The following is a 17,266-nucleotide window of genomic DNA, read 5'->3' as shown; positions in this document are numbered from 1 at the left end:
CTCCTTCAATTTGTAGAGAATGAAATTCTAGAGGTTATTTGAGTTATCTAAAGTCATGCTGCTACTTAGTAGCATCATTCCCAAATGTCATGTGTCATGCTGTGTTAAAATGTTCTTTGTCACAGTGTTCTTGGAATAATTACAGTAACTGTTTAGTTTTTCCTGTTTTTTTTTAATGAAAATTGTTTTGCTGTTTATGTGTTTGCTTTTTAAAAACTTACACGTGTAAGTAAGCATTGACGTGGATCCTGCATTTCTATTTTTCTTCTCTGAAAACAGATCTACTTTTCAGGTCTGCATACTGAACACAGGATCTGAGAAACTAGGCAATGAAGAATGCAGCATCCGAACCGAAGGAAGACTTATTCGAAACTGCACAGATGCGATTACCTTGCCTCCCAAGTGCAGAGGACTCTGCTGGTTTCTGTACTTCCTGATGATGCTCCAAGGCTGCCATCTTCAAAATGGGTTACATCTCAGCATAAAGAAAGCAAGAAGTCTCACAATGGTACCAGTGAAAAACCTCATGTGAAATTCAAGAGAAAATAATGAAGTTGTCCAGTAATTCATTTTATTTGGACCCACAATCAACACTCACAGAGCAGCAGTGAAGGATTCAGTGGGGGTATTTTGCATTGGGAAAATCTGCTGCCAAATACTTATTTAAAGTGTCATAAAAGTACTGACTAGGAGACTATAAATTATTTCAAGTAAGACATTGTATGCTTTATCCTTACCAGGCTTTCAGAACACTTCAGTAAGGCATATCGTTACTTAAAAATATATTGTTTGAATCTCTCTTGTCTATCAACGAGATTTCAAGTAGCAACACAATCTAGGCTTGTTATTCATGGGAGAATTACAGTGACCACATTCTTTGCATCCGTGTACTAAGCTTTATCTGAGAGCAGTTTGATGACATTGGTGATGTGGTCGCTCATGTTCTCTGTCACATCTCTCAGGAATGTCATCTTTATTTTTCAGTTTCTCACTGCTCCCTATGTACCATCAATCTTTGTACCATTGTCTAAAATATTCACTGACTCAGTCAAGAAACAAAAGCTTAATTAGCTTTGAGAGAAGGGCTGAATAAATTTTATAAGTGCTAAGCCTATGAGCACAATGACTCTTATTATCATGGTAGGTCAATATGAAAAAAAAAAAAAAGAAAAAAGTTTCCTATCAAGGGTTCTACTTCATAAAAGGATTAATATGGTTTATTTGGAATTTTGGGAAAGTATATATTTAGAAAATAATCTACTTAGCAAAAACCTAGCATATTTTAAACTACATTATGAAAAATATCATGGATAGCTAAAATAATCTATACTGACAAGAACTCCTAAGTACATCCTCCAATTTTAATAGAAGAACCATTAAAAAAAAAACAACAACAATCCTGAAATCAGAGCCCAAACTGAAGTCAGAATAGTGAATTTTGTAGTATATTTTCAACCAAAGCCCATCGGTACCTCTTCTCTTGGGTGCTCTGGGTTCTTAACCAAGCCTAGTGGCTAGGGTCCTCCCCAGGGAAGTCTGACTTTCTCTTGTCTTCTTAGAATTGGGTCACTTGCCAAATCTCTTCCAACTTCTACATAGCAGTAACTCTCAACTGTGTCTCTAATTTTGTAAACTGCAGTTATTTTGTTTGAAAAATAGTTCATCAAGTAGATGAACCCATTCAAGTTCATATGTTAAAACATATTTCCCCCTGAATTGTGACTAGTAGTGTTTTAGGCAGGGTTCTCTGGAGAAACAAAACCAGGACTCTTTGATTATCTATCTATCTATCTATCTATCTATCTATCTATCTATCTATCTATATATTAAAGTATATATAGTAAACCTATCCTTTACTATAGTATATAGTAAAGGATAGGTTTATGCAGCAAGAATGAATAAAACAGCTAATTAGCCCACATGGCACTACAGAGGGCTCAGTTCAACTCACTTTTGTGGAACAGTTAATATATTGAAAGTTCTTCAACTCATGGAGGGGACTTTGGTCCAAAGTCAAGGAAGCAGACAGCAGAGTTTTCCCTCAAGCAAAACAGGCAGAATATGACTGAAGGCAGCTGACAGCAGGGTGGGTCAATAACAGTCAGTGACACAGGAACTTAGTGAAGCATATCAAATTCAATACAAAGCAACAGGATCCACCAGCCACAAGCTCAAGCAAAGTATGTACCAGCAGCAGGTGAAGCAGGTCTCAATGGAGTCTCAAGTTCTAGCACCAGGATCCACTGGTTGGCTTGGCCCACAGGTAGTGTAGCTCACAGGTTGAGGCAGAAAACTAGCTAAAGCAGCAGCACACTGGTCCAATCACCAGAGAGCAAGAGAGAGGGGGTGGGCCTCATCCAACATGTTCCTATTGGCCAGGTTGGCACAATAACCCTATCACAAGTAGGTAATATATCTGAAGTTTAAAAGATATGAGAATGAGCACATTGTTTTAATCTAGTGGTCCCCAGATTATTTACTTTACTACAATATTGCTTTCAGCTAATTCGAAAGAAAACAATGCGTTTCCTCCACTATATAAGACAGGTGAAAGTCAGAATGCTCTAAAACAGCAGTTCTCAATCTGTGGGTTGCGACCCCTTTGGGGGTCGAATGACCCTTTCACAGGGGTTGCCGGATTAATAACATTAGCAAAATTAAAGTTATGGAGTAGCACCAAACATAATTTTATCGTTGGGGGGGTCACCCCAACATGAGGGACTGTATTAAAGTGTTTTGGTATTAGGAAGGTTGAGAACCTCTGCTCTAAAGAGTAGACAGGTGGGACCACTGTGGCTCAAATCTACTTGCTCTTTGGGATAGTCATTGACTGAGACAGAACCGAGTATTCTTGAGGAGCCAGAGCTCATCAGGTAAATAGAACTTCATTCCATGTCATGACTATGGTAGTAATTTTAGAAGTAGGCTTAGGACAACCTGTACTTAAGCATATTTTGAGGACACACTCTGACAATAAGGTATATTTGATGACCCTATATGTCATATTTCAAGAAGACCCTGAACTTTAATAATGCCACATAAATATTTTCTCGAATGACACAATTTTCCCCAACCTCAGAAATATAGTAAATCAGAGAATTCATTAAGTTGTAATGGTATTGAATTGTAATGACAGTGTGTTGCTTCTCATATGTTGAAATATTATAAAATCACCCTCCTCACTTTTTTCATTCTCCTGGCTTTGCTTACTTTCCCATTGTCTATTGCATTTTTAAAAACCTTATGATAAATTTATTCAAAACAAACAACCAACAAAACCCTTTATTTTTGTTTACCACATAACCTGTGTCATTTTGATTTTTTAAAAAGCAAGCAAATAAAAGAAGAAAGAAAACATAACAAAAATCAAATTATTACTGAAAACTCCCAAATTCCCTCAAACTTACTTTGCAGGCTATCTGGCTTTTGTTCTTTGTTTTCGGTGACTCTAGCTGTGTAAGACCAGGTTGACTAGAGAAACAAACCCAATGACACTCAGATATGTGGAAGAAAGGGCGGTATATCAAGACATAATTATATATAAAGTAACCATTCCAGCCCCGTCTCACTCAAGTTCATGAGTCTGAATCTATCCCATAAATCCCTCTTCAGACTCACGCAGTATCATGCAATCATGCAAATGCAGGAAGATCTCAGGCTGGTGATGGCAGTTGCAGGGCTCCAAGGTTGGTGGAAAATGGCAGGGTTCTAGAAGCTCTCAGGGTGGCCAGCACGCAGGAGGGTGCAGGGAGGGAGAGAGGGAAGTTCCCTGGGCCCTCCTTATGAGAAGACCACACCCACAAGGAGCACCATCAGACTGTAACCTGATTGATAGATTGTATTCCACTGCTACAGTTTTGTATATCTTCAAGTTGATTAAAATTATGTAACTAGCACAATATCCGAGTGCCATGTTTATATTAATTCAGCTGCCATGTATTTTATAGAACTTAGTGAAGGATCAGGAAGTATTAAAAAGGTGATATATATGAGACCTGATCTTTATCTCAAGGAGTTAGCAATACCAGAAAGGGAAAATATGAACAATTATGTTCACCTCCAGAATAACAGAAATGCTACAAGGGTGGGATAATCATTGGATGAGAACAGAAGCACTTGTGTTAGCTTGAAGCATCTTCAAATTGGTGTAGCAAAAGGCACAAGCATTCAGTGATACACAGCTGGGCATCTACTCCTCCTCCATGCAACCAACGGTGTCTGGAGAACCAATTGAGAGGACTGTTTCTCTTACCAGGCCCAATCTGAAACTGCGTGGTCTTGCCATGTTGTCCAAAACACACTCTTAAAGGAAGGGGAGGTGGCGATGAATAATGGAAATGGTCATTTAATAAGCACAAGCAGAACTGTGTTAAAGCTGCTGAAGCATGCTTCCTGTTCTAAATTTTCAGCATCCAAAATGACTCACTTTTTAGCTGAAGTATTTGGAAGGCATCTGAAATGTGGATTTATATTCAACTTTCAGCCAGCCTGAAGTATTTTCAGAGCCCCTTCAAACTTCTTGAATATATGTTGAGTTTGTGAATCCAGACACCAAAACCTTAAAATATCTGCCTTGGAATTCATCTGAAACACAGCTACGATTGTGTCAAATAGTCTCATTTATTGCAGCGAGTAAGAAACTCACAAAGACCTGATCCATAGGTTATTCACACTCTTTTTTGGTATAGTTGGTAATTACTTTGATAATGTTAATATCTCTGGATGGTGGGAAGTGACCTCCCAAACTGAAAAATATATGGAAGAGGTTAGTGGAAATGAGAGTATGGAAAAAAGAGACTGGTGAAGAGAAAAGAGGATTGTGTTAGACAGGGTTCTCTAGAGAAACAAAACCAGGATACTTATGATTATATATAATAATTATATTATATATATAGATAGATATGGATAGACATATACAGCACGAAGGAATATAACAGCTAATTAGCCCACACAGTAGTACAACTACTCACTCAACTCACTTTTGTGGAACAGTTAGTATATTGGAAGTCCTTCAAATTCAAGACAGCTTCTGGGTCCAAGGTCAAGGAGGCAGTCCAGCCACAGGCAGCAAACAGCAGGGCAGGTCACCAATACTCAGCAAGACAACAAGGTCTGAGAGTTCCATGCTCAAGTGATGTACACACCAGCAGCATGGTGAAGTAGGACTTGAAGGAACCTCAAGCTCTAGTGACACAATCCATAGTTTGGCAGCCCACAGGTGGTGTAGCACACAGGTTGAGACAGAGAACTAGCTAAAGCAGCAGCACAGTGGTCCAATCACCAGAGAGCAAGAAAGAGAGAGGCAGGGCTCACCAAGCCATTTATCTCGTTGCCCTCCAATCAAACTGTGACCTTATTAATCCCACATGATCTTATTGGCCAGGTTGACACAATAAACCTACCTATCACAGTCCACCCCTTGCCAATGTGGCACTTGTACATTACGGTACCGGAAGTGGGGTACTGGAGAAACAAATCATAAAGATGGCGAGTAGATGTTTGTTTGACCTCTGCCTCATGGTAGTGTGTGTTTTTTGCCTAGCCAGAGGTCATATTTGTCCATGTGGTTTACTAGGTTGTTTTCTGGAAAGAATATGAGAAGTTAAAGTTTTGATTATTTTGTTTGGTTATAGTCTTTGGTTATTTCTGTGTGAAATGGCAAAAATGAATATGATTAATGTATATTTTGAGCTCAGGGATAGAAATCGCCATTTGAATTTCTCAGAAGCTATGCTGCTTAAGGAAAATGGCTGACAAAAAGCCTGGTTCTGGTTTGATGTTCCCAGAGACCTAATCCCATATTTTTGTATCAATAGAATAGTTTAGATAAGGATTAAGATAAGATAGATAAGGATTGAACTTGACTGTTTTAAGAATTCAGTTTAGTCTCTGATTCTACTTTGTTTATACTGACTTCTGCTTATTATTGTAGATATAAGGATGTATAGAAATGATTTTGGGAACTATGAAAATAGAGAGTTTATAAGCCTGCTTCCCTGGAGCCATTAATTTGATCTCTGGATGGGTTTAGGACACACCTTCAAAGAGGACTCTGAAGAGATTAGCCCCATCCAGGGTTTTGGAGTACTCAGGATATTTGCATTCCAAGAGATCTGCCTAAGGGCAAGATTGACAGATCGAACTCTTTGGAGTTTTGAATTTTGAACCAGTTGTTTGTGCCAGTAGCTGGAAAAAATCTGGAACCATGAAGAAAACTCTTCTCTGGGACTGACCGTTAAAGGGAGCCTGTGGACAGGAAGATCCTTGCTAGGTGTCCACCTGGGTCCACTTGTTGAGTGGAAGTGAGAGAGATGTAGCAATAAAGAGACAGGTTGAGTCTGGCCATTGACATCTGTGGACCTGAGACCACAGGGACTAGAGAAGACGACAGTGGGTTGACTGGTCTGAAGTTCATGACCTAGTCCAATGGGGCTAGGCTTGTTAATAATTTGTGAGGAGCTCATGGTCTAAAGGCATGGTGACCAATGGACACCCTGATGAGGCTAAGTGAGGCAGCCCACACTAATTTGACCAGAACCCAACCAGATGAAGAGAAGATATTTGACCCGGTGAACTGGTGCGTGTTACTGCAGACTTTATGGGCGGCCTGTTCTGGGTTGACTTCTTATAGATGCGGACTTCACAAAGTTCCAACTGGAATGAAGATTCTTCACATCAAAGAATATGATTGTCTCATCAGTACACTGGGTTGATGGAAATGGGTAGCATAGAAATTGGATACCCAAAATTGGGGGATAAAGGCATGAAGTGGTTGACTTGCAACCTTTTGTAGGTTGGGGAATATATTCATAAGATTATAGGATTTAGGTGTAGGTGTTACTTAACTGCAATTGTTAGGCATAAGATTTTTTTTGTTTTGTCATTTGTAGAATATTATGTTTAAATGCGGGTGGCACATGTGGAATTGTATACATTTTAGTTTTACCTTGATTTTATTATTGTTTTTTTGAAATTATATATGGCTAAAGAGTTATGTGAAAGTGTCAGATCGACAAGGGGTAGTCTGTGGTAGTTACATAATCTGGTGTCAATTTGGGGCTTGAAAGGAATAAGAGTGAAGGGATGGAGTCTAGTCTGTCAATCGGGTCATAGCCAATGAGGCCTCTGTGTGGGTCTCTTGTCCTGAGGATTCTGGGAACTGTTGGATTTCCTCATTGGAGGCGGGAGACACTTTTTCTCTTGGCTCACTCCCTTTGAGACTCCCTACTTACAAGGCTGACTCCTGTGAGACATCCCTGAGGTGAAGCCAGAGGGACTGCCCTGTTGCAGCCCTGGGTGCTGGAGAAGCTGCGTGGAGACCCCTGCCAGCGCCGAGATGCTTACAATACCACTGGATCCACAAGACTTCCCACCCACTGGCCTGTGATCATCCTGCATTCAACATCATTGTATGTGTTTCATGAGTCAGAAGAGGACTTTATAGATTGTTATCAGACATACGGGTTAATATCGAACTTATGGACTTGATCTGGTTTGGGCTAGGATGTTTCCTCAATATTTAACTGCTCTTGTATACAAAGCTCTTCTTTATTCACATGTGAGTGTCTATGAATTTGTTTCTCTAGTCTCTCCAGACTTCTGCTTTTGATATTTTGGAGTTTCTTTCTTCTTTTTTTAATTTAAAACTTCTTCTATGCTGTAAGGATGGAGTTCCAGTGGCTTAATTGGTAAAGCCCTTAGCGACCAACTGGCTGCTTACATGGTGGTTCAGACCCACATAGAAGTGTCTCAAAAGAAAGACCAGTGAACTACTTCCAGAAGTCACAGCCTGGAACATACACCCCTCCACCCAATGAAGCAATTACACTCTGAGCACACGAGGTTAGCATGAGTTTGAATTGACTCAACAGCAAGTGATTTTATTCTTGTTCTTTGGCATGGTGGTTTGTATTTAACTCCACAAGTAAAATGCTCTGGCTAAGGGAGAGGCAGCAGTCCCATTTCCCCGAAAAGGAACGTAAGTGATGAACTCTTATTTCAGTAATTCACAACCCCCCTCTAGCCTCAGCAATTAAAAAAACAACAACTTTTCCATTCTTGGTCCTCTATGTTTTTGGACAGGATGACAATTATGCTTTCACAAGATAACACATTAGTGGTATCCTTTGATTTTTTTCCTCCCTCAAGAAGTTGCACATTTTATAGCATGAAGAGAACAGAGTGCTATTTCTTTTGAATGGAAAAAAGTCTGTATGAATTTCTCCCCCCCAGATCTTTCCAGTATTCCCTCCACCACTGAGATTTATGTCATATATTATTCTGCAAGCACTAGTGATGGCTTAAAAATTAAACTAGAGTGTGAAAGGAGATATGTAAGACTTGAGCAGACTAGAGCCCAAGTACAGGAACCAAAATTCTTCTGGGCTGAGTAGACTTAAAGTAGTTGGTGGTACGTTTGGCTTTAAGGGTTGTTGGTTTTGGTAGTTATAACAAATAAGAAAGGCATAATTGACTGCTCCACATTTATTTTCAATTAAAATATAGAAGCAATGTTTGTTTCTAGAGGTAGACTCTTTCAAAAAGTGAATCTCAAGCAGGACTTTAGCACGTGGCCCTAGTTTACAAAGGAGGGATATTGACCCATGTGTGAATGCCAGATAAACAAGCAATTAGGGAAAGTGGTAGACACAGCAGTTACTTGAAAGTAGTAAGACAGAAGCTTGATACAGACTCAAAGGAATACGTGTGCATTTTGCAATGCTACGCTATAAAATGTTAGAATTTCTTAGAGTTGTTAATTAAATACGATTTTCCTCCAGCTAGGCTCTGTCTTTTATTCCTTATTTTCCAATTGGCTCTTAAATTTGGCAGGTTAGCTGTGAGGTTCACTCTCATTATGAATGGATGGAATGGCTTTCACAAGGATAAATCAGTCAGAAAAGAATGAAGTCCAGTTTTCTAATTTGCCACCTAGGGCCTGCTATCTCAGTGATACTGCTTTCCAGGATGCTGTTCCCAAATAGCCAAGCTCTTTGCTAGAAAGCGTGTCATTTCCAGAAAACAAAAGCAAAAATGGTCTTCTCATAAAATTAGCATTTGACAAGAGGCAGTTTTACAAGATCTCCTTTCCAGATACAAAAGAGATTCATACATAAGCATAGGGTTTGAGATTCTTATATATGGACGCATACTTGACCAATATCGTTTCTGTTCTTGATCCACACGCCAAGGGAAGTACTGGGGTTGCGCTGCTGTTACTTGCTGTCTGGTCAGGTCAGCCTCACAGCAATCTGATCTACAACAGAACTCGATAATGACTCGACCTGCCCTCCACCAACAAATCTCTCTTGGAAAAAGTACAGCCAGAATGCTCCTTAGCAGTCAGGATGGCCAGCCTTCATTTCATGCACTCTGAACATGTGGTCAGGAGAGACCGGTCTCTGGAGAAGGCGATCATGCTTGGTAAAGTGGTGGGACAGTGAAAAAGAGGCAGACCTCCGACAAAATGGACTGGCAGAGCGGCTGCATCTGAACAGTTTAGAGGATGACAGAGGTCTGGACAGAGTTTTGCTGTGTGGCACACTGGAAAGGACTAGATGGCACTTAACAACAACAACAACCACAACCATGTGTGTACATGATATTTAAGCCATGAAACCAGATCAAACTCTCACGGGCAGGAGGGTAAATGAAAAGGTGCCAGGGGCAATGATTGAGCAATTCGACATGGAAAGATCAGGAAGAGAGCGGGGCTTTGTAAGAAAGAGTGGAGAGTGCATGGAGGTGGGGAGAAGCGGGGGGGGGGCGGAAGAGGGGGGCGAAGTCCATGAAGGAAGCGTTCTCAAGGAAGAATGATCAAATGCGATTCACATGTAACAGCAACAGACTTTTCACTTTTCATTGAAGTTTTATTTGGCATGTGACTTCCAGGTAGATTTTGAAAATCTTGATGCTTTCTATGAAGGTTTTATATTTTATTCATTTCTATATTTTAAACATTGTGTGGTAGGCCCATAAAAAAGAGAGAATTTCGTTTTATTATCATAGGAAAGTTACTGGAATATGTATGATTGATTAATAGCACATGGTCTTCAACTTACTTAGAGTAATTATTGAAACCTTGGAACTAAATTTTTTTAAACTACATGGAAGTTTCTTTTCATCATGGGGAAGAGGAGGCCAAAGTATTTCTGCTTCATCGCTAGGGAAAGTGAAGGAAGAGTGAGGGGAGAGACCGTTGCTTGAAGGAGAGAGCAGACCAGGGAGGACATTTTATTTGGAGAGTTCTTGGTGCCTGGGGCTTACACCTCTTCTGCAGTTGTTACCTCTCCTCTGTATTGCACTTCCTTTGCCTGCTGCGACTCTCCAGGAGCACATTTACTCTTCTCTAGATACAGGGGGTTGCCAATTTGACTATTTTCCATTTTCTTATAGGGGGAGAAGTGAGAAAAATGAGATAAAAATTCATTTTTTAAACAGTTCAATTAGATTCAAGGTTTGAATAGCATTTTTAAAAGTCACACATCTTCAGAAAATCACTGCAGGTTTCAGGATCGGACACAGTTCAAAAACACAGAATAATCCTCCTCATGAACACTTACGCACCACTCTTTGGGTTTCATAGTTAATTGGGTTTTATGAAGTTTAAATCTATGATGGAGGCATTTTAGCATTCAAAAATGACTTAAGGATATAGCATACATATGTTAAAGCATTATATCATAAAGTAAATTTCCACAAATTGCCCACCGGATGCCAACAACATTCAGAATCTCAAATAGAATGTTGTCAGTATTCCAGAAGGACCCACTCATGGCCCCTTGTATCTGCTGTCTTTGTCCCCTGTTGTTACTGTGTACTCCCCGCTTGATTCCGACTCATGTTGACCCCTAGTAGACAGAGTAGAACTGCCCTTGTGGGTTTCCTAGGTGATAATTTTCACAGGAGCAGATAGCAAGGGCAGAAAAGATGGAAGAAGTACGCCGAGTCACGGTTCCCAAAATAATTTGTTGCTATTCAAGCATTTCATGAGGTAGCACATGAGCAAGAACATTGGAGGGAAAGTCCACGGTGCCCTGAAGGCATTAGCAAAAACAACAAAAGCAGCTCCTGGAATTGACAGAATATAAATGGAAATTTGAAGAGAGCCACTTGCCCAGCTGACTGGAAGAAATGCATATCTGTGCCTATTCCAAAATAAGGTGACCCAAAAGAATACAGACGTTATCAAAATATATCATTAATATCATATGCAAACAAAATTTTGTTGAAGATCATTTGAAAATGGGTGTAACATTACATGGACAGGACCAAAAAGCTAAACTCACTGCCATAGGGTGATGCCGACTCATAGCAATCCGATAGGGCAGTATAGAATTGCCTCTGTGAGTTTCAGAGATTATAACTCACTACCTGACTAGAAAGCCATGTCTTTCTCTTTTGGAGTGACTGCTGGTTTTGAACTGCTGACCTTGCAGTTAGCATCCCAAAGCCCAACCACAAGGCCATAGATTCTACAAATTCAAGCTAGATTCAGAAGAGGGCATGGCACAGGGGATATAATTGCTTATGTCAGATGGCTCTTGGCTAGAAGCAGAGCATCTGTACTTGGGTCTATTGACTGTGCAAAGGCATTGGCCTGTGTGGATCATAACAAACTGTGAATGACATTGTGATAAATGGGAACTCAAGAATGCTTCATTGTGCTCTCGGGGACTTCTACATAGACCAAGAGGCCACTGCACAAATGGAAAAGGAGACTACTGTATTGTTTAAAGTAAAGAAAGGTGTCTGTCAGGGTTGCATCTCATTGATACCTGCCGCCCACAATAGATGCCATTAGTTTGACTTTCTGAATGGTAAGCAAGGGTGTGTGTGTGTGTGTGTGTTTGTGTTTTGGAGGGCGGAGGAATGAATAGAGATATACTTTATGAGTTGAGTTGAACGCTTTTCTTTTATTTGAATTAATTTTCTATAGTGAGAACTCCAAGTAGGAATGAACTGAAGAACAAAAACCATCAGTTGCTCTCCAGCTGATTGTGCTTCATGATGACCATGTGCTTTCAGGTGGAACGGTCTTCCACAGGGTCTGAACGGCTGTGCTCCTGTGGAAACAGCTCTCCAGGCCTTTCTTTCAAGGTGCTTCTGGGTGGTTATCAACCACCACGTTTTTGTTAGCAGCCATGCGCTGAAAGGTTTGTGCCAGTCAGAAACTCCTTGAGTTTGAATCTTCTGTAGTTATTGAAAGTTTTAGAAAGTCACTGGGTCCTTCCATCCTAGAATCATGTAAGCATCATATAATGACGTCAGGAGTCTAGTTTTCTGAAAAATTAATCTTGGGTGAAACTTGTCTTTTAATAAGTTAGGGAAGTGATATCTATAGTCATCATGGGTTAACTCTCCATCAAGTATCAAAGAGTATCATTCAGGAAATATCCAGACAATGTGACAACAATAAAGTTATTTAGAAATCCAGAGACTTTTCATTACTTAGCATTGCATATAGGAGTATAGCCTTTATAAAAACAATGGGAAAGAATACAAACATGTCCAGTGTTTTGGCTCTGTAGGATATTTCATAGCAATATCAATACATTGGTTCATCATATTAGCTTGGTAGTATTACACCATAAAGCAGATCCATCATTTGATATCCTACTAGCATAGTATTTGAACTACAATATCAAAATTGCATTTACTAAAAAAAACAAAGAACATGCAGACCCTTGAAAGGAATAGAGTAGACTTCTGTAATGTGTTTGCTTTATGGCTAAGTTCAGGAGATAGGCTTTTAAGAAGCTGACTGCTATCAAGTTGATTCCCACTCACAGCATCTCTATCGGAGTGGGAGGGATAGCACATATAGGCTCTGGAGACTGTAATGTTACTGGAGTAGAAACCTTGTCTTTCTCCCATGGATCAGCTGGTGGGTTGGAAACGCTGAACCTTGTGGTTAGCGGCCCGATGTGGAACCACTACATCACCTGGACTCACTCAGAGATATGTTTCATTCAATCTAAAGTAGGAAGTTTCCTTATTGGGATTGGAATAGTAATGCTTTGAAACAGAGGCTGCTTATACAAAAATCCAAAGAAGAATTCCATAAATAATTTAAATAGCAATTAAAATGACCACTTTATATAGTCCTGAGGTCTCTAAAATAAATTCTTTTTATGTTCCTATGGACTAGTTATGGCTTGACGACTAAAACAGGTCATTTGAGTCCACCTAAGGGTACTTCAAAAGACAGGCTGGTAATGTAGTTTCATGACAATTACTAATAAGAAGACTCTGTAGAGTAGTTCTATTCTGTAGCACATGCTTTGACATCTGTTGGACTTGATTTGATGGCAATGAACATGTGATATGTCTTCTAATTGCCTCTTCAGTTTGATGGGATTATCACTGTGATTTTTGGATATATGGGTATAACAGTATGTTCCTTGTCTGTTTAGTTGACAGGTATTCATATAAAGACAACAGTGTGCAAGGGACATATGTGTTAGTCTGGGTACATCAGAGAAATAAATCCACAGAAATTCCTATGTATAAGAGAGAGTTTTATATAAAGGATAAGTGCACATCAAGAAAACATCCCAACCCAGTGCTGCCAAAACCCACAAGTCCAACATTAGCCCATATGTCTGACACCAATCCACAAAGTCCTCCTCAATCTCACAAAATACACGCAATGATGCTGACTGCAGGAGGAAATCCGAATCAGTGAGTGTGTAAGCATCTCAGTGCTGGCAGGGGTCTCCCCATGGCTGCTCCAGCACCCAGGGCTGCATCAGGGTAGGTCAATGCTGCTTCTCCTCGGGAATGTCTTGCAGGAAGTGAGCCTTGCCAACTGAAGCAGGGAACAGGCTAAGGCAGTTGCACCCTGGTCTGACCATCACAAAGCAAGAAACCCTAGAACTAGAAAGGCGAGGCTTACTGAGCCATTTATCTTTCTGCCCTTCAATTAACCCCACACGTGTTTATCGGCCAGGTTGGCACAAAAAACCATAACTATCTCACCATACTTCAAATAATAGCTGAGGAGTAGATTCCATACGTAAAGGAACATAGACAGTGGGATCCTGGACTTCAAGCCAGTTCCAAAATTGAGTGCACACTCAAGGCACTGGGACAGAAAAATCAGCGTATTTGCATGCAGGTGCAATGTGAATTGCTACAGTCGTAGAGAGCCATGGCCAATAGGTCAATTCAACTTACGCCGGCCTTGCATGCTTCTTGGCTATCCCCTTTATGAAAGCAAGTCACCAGGACTTTCTTTCACAGCGTTGTTGGGTGGGTTCAAAGTGCCAACCTTCAAGTTATAGTTAATTGCAAATCCCTTGGGCCACCTGGGCTTTTCCCCGGTAAGGTAGGCTAATACAAAATTATATTTCCAAAAGACAGCCACACGAGCTTAAATATCAGATACATGCTATTGTCACAAGGTAACTGTGGCAATCTTCTGTGACAGGATGGGTCTAGTTTCACAATCTTGAGCCTGCTGAACTTGTTCCAGTTACTGCCCGTCAAGTTAACTTAGCCTTTCCTCCTCCTCGCCACAGAGATAAGCTTTAGTTCCTATGAACTTCTTGTACCCTTGATCTACAGACTCAAGATTATAATGAAATTATAGTTCATGTACTAAGTCTGGAGTGGTTTGATACATAGCAATAGGTCATTTATTAACTCTTTTAAAGTTATTAACTTATTAATTTTGATAAACTAAATGTCAAATGCATTTCTACATTGATGCCTAGATCACTTTAAGTTTAAATAACAAATGTACAATTTCTGGCTTCTTATAATGTAAAGGAGTTTTCTTTCTAAAATGTATGATAATCAAATGCCTAGGGAATTTGAAAAGTAATATTGGCCATTTATAAAATACATGATCAGATGTTCAACATAATTAATCATTTGGGAAATCCAAATGAAAGCCATGAGTTATCATTTTAAGCCCACGGGAAAAACCTATGAGAAAAGGAAAAGGGAACTACCAGTTGTTGGTACAGATGTGGAGAAATTAGAGCCCTCAACAAACATAGAAATGCCACTCCTAGGGATCTACTCCAACGTACTGAAAGCAGGAACACAAACAGACATACTGATGCTCATGTTAACCATAGCATTCCTCACAAGTACCTCAAAGAAAGAAACACCTTAGATGTCAATCAGAAGGTGAAAAAGATAAGCAAGATGAAGTGCACAAGTATAATGGGATACTACAATGCCATAAAGAGAAATAAACTCTGACACATGGTACAATGGGGATAAATCTTGAAGACCTTATGTTGAGTGAAATACGTCAGCAACAAAAGGACAAATAGCACACGGTGCCGCTTATATGAACTATCTAGAATAGGAAAATGAATATTAGAGGTTCCTAGCAAGGGGAAGAAAGGAAAGAAAGATCACTGATTGGTGCATTTATTCTGTTATGGGTGATAGAAAATTTGGAAGCAGATAGTGATAATGTTTGTACAACATGATAAATGTAATTAATGTACTAATTTTTAACATGTAAGAAATATCCAAATGGAAAATGATTTGTTACATATACCATATATACTCGAGTATAAGCTGACCTGAATATCAGCCGAGGCACCTAATTTTACCACAAAAACTGCATTAAAAATGTGCTGAAACACTTGGCTTACACATGAGTGTATATGATATGTCTATCAGGAAAATTTAAAAAATGCATAAACATGTTTCCTTCCATCACTAGGAAATTCTGCATTGTTTTGCTTCTTGCATGAACTCAGATTTACCTTCAATTTTTTCTTATAAAATATAATATTAATGTAACATGCAGTATTTTCATTAACTTGTTTTCACAGCATTTTTGAGCATTAAAACTTGGAACCGTGCATTATTTAAAATAGACCTAAATTTCACACAGCCTCTACCTACTCAAATTTCTGGAGAGGTTGAAGATGATTTGATGGCTTGTGAAGACCAGTCCCACTCTAGTTAGGCCTAGGAATGGAGTGTTTTAGCATGTGAATCATAGACCTAGTTCAAATACTGCTAACTATCTGAGGCAAATGCAATGTGCAATTTATTTTTTAATCGATTAATTTGTTTTTTTAATTGTGCACCTTTGAAGCACAAAGGGCACGAATAAAAAGAAATGTCCTCTAATCACATTTCAATTCAGTACAGTATAGAACTAATGAAAATGAAATCACAGACTGGACACTTTAGATCTAATTAGGAAAGTATGAAAAAGAAAATTAAGACTGCAGAGATAAAGAAAAGCTAGATCTTAATAAGGATTTACAATTAAAAAAATAATTGGATTGGAGGATTAAAAATGGAAAACAGTTGCTTTGTTGTTAGGTGCCACTGAATCTGTTCTCCAACCCAAAATGACCCTATGCCCACAGAATGAACTGCAGCCCAGCCCTGCATCATCCTCCCAATCGTTCCTCTCCTGAGCACATTGCTGTAGCCACTGTGTCGGCCCACCTCCTTGAGGCCATCCCTCTTTATTCCTGTCCCTCCCATTTACCAAGCATGAGATCCTTCTCCAGCGACCAGTCTCTCCTGAAAACGTGTCCAAAGTATGTAAGGTGGTGGCTTGATATCCTTGCCTCTAGAAGGCACTGTAATTCTGGCTGTAATTTTTCCAAGATGGATTTGTCTGTCCATTTACAAGTTGCTTTAAAGACAAGTGAAGAACCAGCATGACGTATGTGTTAGAATGGTTGACTAGAGAAACAGATCCAGAGACACTCATATATGTGTAAGAGAGCACTTTATATCAAGAAGTAATTATGCATCAATAAATCATCCCAGCCCAGTCCAGATCAAGTCGATATGTTCAATACTAGCCCGTAAGTCCAATATGAGTCCATGACTCACACAGTGCATGGAATGATGTCAAATGCAGAAAGATCACAGATTAGGGTTTAGAAAGTCCTGTGGGTCCAGTGGCAGTGGAAGCATCTCCATGGCTCTCGCTGCCATCAGCATGGCTCCAGTGACTTGTCAACAGGAAGGTGAAGCACAGGAAGGCGAAACTTGTCAACAGGAAGGAGAGAGTGTGTTCAGAGAGGAAGAGAGGGAGTCCCAGAATCTTTATGGGAAGGCCACGCCCACAAGGAGGAATCACCAGGCTGTGACCTGATTGATAGACTAGACTTCACTCCTTCACTGCTTTTATCAAGTTGACATTAAATTATGTAACTGCCACAACATAATGCTAGAATCAATGTTCTCTTTCAAGGCCCTGTGTGTAGGGGATGGAAACTAAGATGACAACAGTCCCAGTTCCTAATCTAAGGACATTATATTCTCTTTT

The sequence above is a fragment of the Tenrec ecaudatus genome, chromosome 13, assembly GCF_050624435.1.
Source record: "Tenrec ecaudatus isolate mTenEca1 chromosome 13, mTenEca1.hap1, whole genome shotgun sequence".
Classification (NCBI taxonomy): domain Eukaryota; kingdom Metazoa; phylum Chordata; class Mammalia; order Afrosoricida; family Tenrecidae; genus Tenrec; species Tenrec ecaudatus.
This window is presented reverse-complemented; position numbering follows the sequence as displayed.